We start from the raw sequence: 5,000 nt of genomic DNA on the forward strand, positions 1-5,000 counted from the left end.
AAAAAAAAAAAAAAAAAAGTTGATTTTCTCCTTCTGTCTCATTGACAGTTGCTCTTGTTTCTCCAGCTACACTGTTTGTACTCCAAGCTTGCTAGTCCTCATTTTTACCTCTGTGCTCTCGAGGCTAGTTTGCCTGGGACCTTCAAGGCAATTCTGTAGGGATGCTGGAGTTACAGGTAGTAGCTCCCACCAAATCCACCTTTTCACATGGTTAGCCCATTTACCTGCTGAGCCATTTCCCTAGCCTTTCTTTATCTCCTTTGCAGTGTGTGGTCTCAAGTGTAAGGCAACCTGAGTTGAAATGGCTGGTGTACTTTTGTGAGTTTGACTTTTCTTGGGGTTTAATAGATGGAAAAGATCACTTTGGGAGATAATTATTTCAATTTGGTTTCTTTGGTTGTTTGTTGAGACAGGGTGTCATAGCCTAGGGTGTCTTGGATCTCATCGGATATTCCCAGCTGGTCACAAACTCAGCAGTTCTTTTATTTTAGGATTAAGGCTTGAACCACTAACTAGGCTTTTTGCTTTTCTTTAACACAACGTTTTGTGATATAGTTAAGTCCAGCCTCCAATTCAGAATCCTTCTGCTTTATCATAACCTCCAGGAACTAGGATTACAAACATATGTCACCAATATGCCCAATTTATATTTACTTTTTTTTTCTTTTTTGGTTTTTCGAGACAGGGTTTCTCTGTGTAGTCCTGGCTGCCCTGGAACTCACTCTGTAGACCAGGCTGGCCTCAAACTCAGAAATCCACCTGCCTCTGCCTCCCAAGTGCTGGGATTAAAGGCGTGCGCCACCACCGCCCGGCTGTATTTACTTTTCATGAAATGAACATTAGTATCATTTTGCAGTTGGTAATACACTTATTAAATGTTTTTTGTTTTGAAATATTTTTAATGATCTTTTTATCAACAGAGCCTCAGTGTCCACTAGGCAAACATGCTAGCTGTATATCTAGACATTACCAATTTTTTTGTCATTCCTTGCATTCTGTGGACACTGGGCTTGTGCAGGCTACCGAAGTAAGTAGCAGTCTACCATTGAGCTATATCATTTCCTTCTCTATTTTTTTAATATTTTATTTTTGGGTCTCACTGAGTTGTCCAGGCAGTGTTTAAACTGACTGCTCTATAGCTCACACAGGCTAGAACTTGGGATCCTCCTGACTTGGATTCAGTTCCACACCCCAATGCCTGCAATTATAAATGTGTGCCATGATTTGTGACTCATTTCTTGCATACAGTATATATATTTTAAATTTTATTGTATATGTATGAGTGGTTTGCCTACATATGTATGTGTGTATACCTCATGTATGCCTGGTACCTATGAAGATCTGACAAGGGTATTGGATTCCTTGGAACCGGAGCTACAGATGGTTGTGAGCCCCTCCATGTGGTGCTGGGGATCGCCCTCGCTTGCCAGTACCCTTCCCCACTGAGCCATCTCTATAGCCCACTGTCGTTAGTGTGTTCATGCCAGCACATTCAGGCCTGTGACTGTGCTAAGATGATCTGTGAAGATCTCCTAGAACTGAGTTTCCAGTGTTCGCTTCTAACATGACATAAAGAAAGTCCTTCTTTGAGTATCAGCTGAGCTTTGCTAACCCTGGCTTTATGTTCTTAAAGAGATGTTTTCATATTGAGTATCCCAGTAGTTTAGGTTTCATGGGCCGTATGGGTACGGCTGTCGTAGCATGTAAACAAATATAGGCATTGCATAGACATGAGTGTGTTTGTGTTCCCAGAAAACGGATTTGTTAAAATGTATTTGTGTGGAGTGCCTGCTTTATTGCATTTTGCTCTTATATCTTCCGTATTTATCTTTCAAATGTTCGTATGTCTGATTCTCTGCTATAATCTTTGTATGAGGTTCATTTATTTTCTCTGTATGGGTGCTTTGCCTGTGTGTATGTAAGTTCATTCCACGTTGACAAATGTTAGAAGACGGATGTCTTAGATACCTAGAACTGGAGTTACAGAACCTGGGTCCTCTCTATGAACACGAAGTGCTCTTAACTGCTGAGCCATCTCTCCAATCCGTCCTTTGTAAATTGCTGGAAGTTTTTTTCTTTTAATTGTTGCTTGTTTTCTTTTCTGAGGCTCTGGCTCTGTAGCCTAGGCCTGAAACTCACTACTTAGATCAGTTTGATTTCCAACCTTCAGTGATTCTGATGACTCCACCAGAATTGCAGGTGCTACCGTGCTCAACTGGAATGGTTTTATCTATTCAGTTGGTGCACTCCAGTTTTTTGCTGATGACCTGTTTCCATAACAGGTTTTTACTTTGTTTCTTCAAAGAAGAAACTTATTAGCGAACCTAGCCGTTTCCTCTTTCATTAGCTCCCATGCTAGGCTGTGAAAGTGATTTACTACGTTAGTATAATTCCAAGTAGCTGTCTTCCTTTTGTCTTAGCTTACTTACAGTGATAAAAACACTGAAGGAAAGGGAAGAAAAGAGCTTGTCTAACTTATATGTCACAGAGGGAAGCCAGGGCAGGAATCTGGAGGTAGGAAATGAAGACAGGATGAACCCCTGCTAACTGGCTTGTTCCCTGCGTTGCTCAGCTATCTGTGTCATACAGCCCAGGCCCTCCTGCCAAGAAGTGGCCCTAATCACAGGTCAATATAATGGAGACAATTCTTCAATTAAGGTCCCGCCTTCCCAGGTATGATAAAAAGCAAAATTAGCTGTCACACTATTTGAAGTGGGTATTCTTCTCGAGCCGTATTTCACTGTAGGAATAGGCTTAAGTTTCTGAAGCTTATCTCTAGTGTAGTGTCATGACTGCTTCAGCTTCTGTCTGATTCTCTGTGCATGTTACCTTGCTTCTGCTGTGTATGGGTGTCCTCATAATGTAGCCTTTACCTCCTATTGACTTAACTCTTTTTTCCTCTCCTCCGTTGAGGTTTTGTGATCTGTGGGCATGGCCTTCTTGCTACCTGCATCTTTGTCTATATAGACTGTGCTGCAGCTGTCATTGCTCTCCAGTATTGTTTGTTAGTTGTTAAATCTCATTCCTCTCGGGGTGTTACATTTCTGAGAACGAAGGTGTAGCAGATCCTATTTGGCAGGTCCTAGGAATGTGAATGGATTTTCTCTTTACGTATAAATCAATCGCTTCAGCCCGAAACAATCAAGCTAATGTAAATATAATCAGTATTATTTAACTGCTTTAAAACACTAAAGGCAACCCACCTTGGAGTAGTATTGTATCTGACTATCTTTGGACCTTGACCATCACGCAGATAATTCTGAAACCCCTTCCTCTTAGATTATCTTGCTTTCTCCCTGCTGTTAACAGACTTCCTCATGCTGTTTACCTACTGTGGATGGATGGATTCTGCTCATTCGTAGCTCTTGAGTCATTCCTTTGCACATTGTTTCATGACTTGATTTTAGCTCTTTCGATTGTTCCATGGACTTTAGGGTTGTCTTCCATATTTCCCTTTACCCCATTAGCCGAATTTTATTTCTTTGTCTTGTTATTGTCATTTGTTTTTTCTATTTTATTTTTAAGCATAGCATCCTGTAGCTGGCTTCAAAGTAGCTATGGTAGTTGAGGCTAGTCTTCCATTTCTAATCATGATATCCCTGCCTCCCAAATACGAGATTACAAGTATACACCACCAAACCTAACTTGTATGTATTTATTTAATAACTGCTGGGTGGGGATTCGACCTAGGGTTTGACACACAGTAGACAAGTGTTCTACCAGTGAGCTATATTCTAAGTCCTTGTTTTTTGAAATTTTAAGTTACATACAATTTTGTCCCTTTCACCCTTGTTTGAGGAGAACTTTTGTGGCATGACAAGTCTTAGGCTCTTGACTAGCTTATGGATACATGCCCTTGAATCTGATCTTTTTTTTGGGGGGGGGGGGAAGGGGGGTCAGGGGAGTAGAGGATCTCATCCTGGCTTGGGAGGACACATAATTAGACCCAAGAATACTTATTTGATGGTTTTTCAAGTTTCTTTAGATATTGAACATGGGGAGCACAGATTGTTTTTTTTAATTTTAAATAGATTGAAATCTGATTGATTAGAATGATTTAAAACTCCATGTTGCAGTAACTTGCAAGTCTCTCAAAGATTTACTTTCTAGTGAGCTGAAGTTGTTGTTTGTTTTGTTTACAATATAATTTTTCCCTAGGCTAGTCTTCATTGATCTAAAGCCCCAGCTAGCCTTGATCTCCTGAGTGCTGGGATGCTGTCATTATAGGCATGTACTACCTACCATGTGTTACAGGGGAAGACAGTGCAGAGCTTCCTCCATTTTGTATTCTTTTTTTGTTTTGTTTTGCTTTGTTTTTCGAGACAGGGTTTCTCTGTGTAGCCCTGGCTGTCCTGGAACTCACTCTGTAGACCAGGCTGGCCTCGAACTCAGAAATCCACCTGAGTTCTCTGCCTCCCAAGTGCTGGGATTAAAGGTGTGCGCCACCACCGCCAGGCAGTCCATTCTGTATTCTTGCTGAGGCCATTTTGTGTTTAACTAGAATTTCATCTCCACAGTAGAGAATCCTATGGAAATTTCTTGGAACCCAAGGTCAGGATGTCCTAGCTAACTTATCTTAACTTCTGGTAAATTGCCTGTTTGTGCAGGCGCCCCTCCAGCTAACTGCTTATCTCAGTTTCTCTTAAACTGCCAGAAAATGCAGAGCACCCTCCAGGTAACTGCTTATCTTAGTGACTGTTAGGTTAAAGTGCTTGCTTCCTGTGGTTACCCCCACCCCACCCCAACTGCCAACTAAAATGCCAGGATATTTTTTTTGCCATCAAAAACCTTGTGCTCTTGTCACTCAACTGTTCCTGCGTGCCCAAATACTGGGGTATAGACCCAGCCAGTGGAAATATGGACTTCCAATTGACTGTTTGAGTAGTCATCTCTGGACTACCAATAACCTATGCTCTCCCTGTTTTCTTACTCGGTTCCTGTTCCTCCCAACATCTAGAGTGTTTTCTTCTTCTTCTTCTTCTTCTTCTTCTTCTTCTTCT

The sequence above is a fragment of the Grammomys surdaster genome, unplaced genomic scaffold (genome assembly GCF_004785775.1).
Source record: "Grammomys surdaster isolate TR1022 unplaced genomic scaffold, NIH_TR_1.0 207, whole genome shotgun sequence".
Taxonomy (NCBI): Eukaryota; Metazoa; Chordata; class Mammalia; order Rodentia; family Muridae; genus Grammomys; species Grammomys surdaster.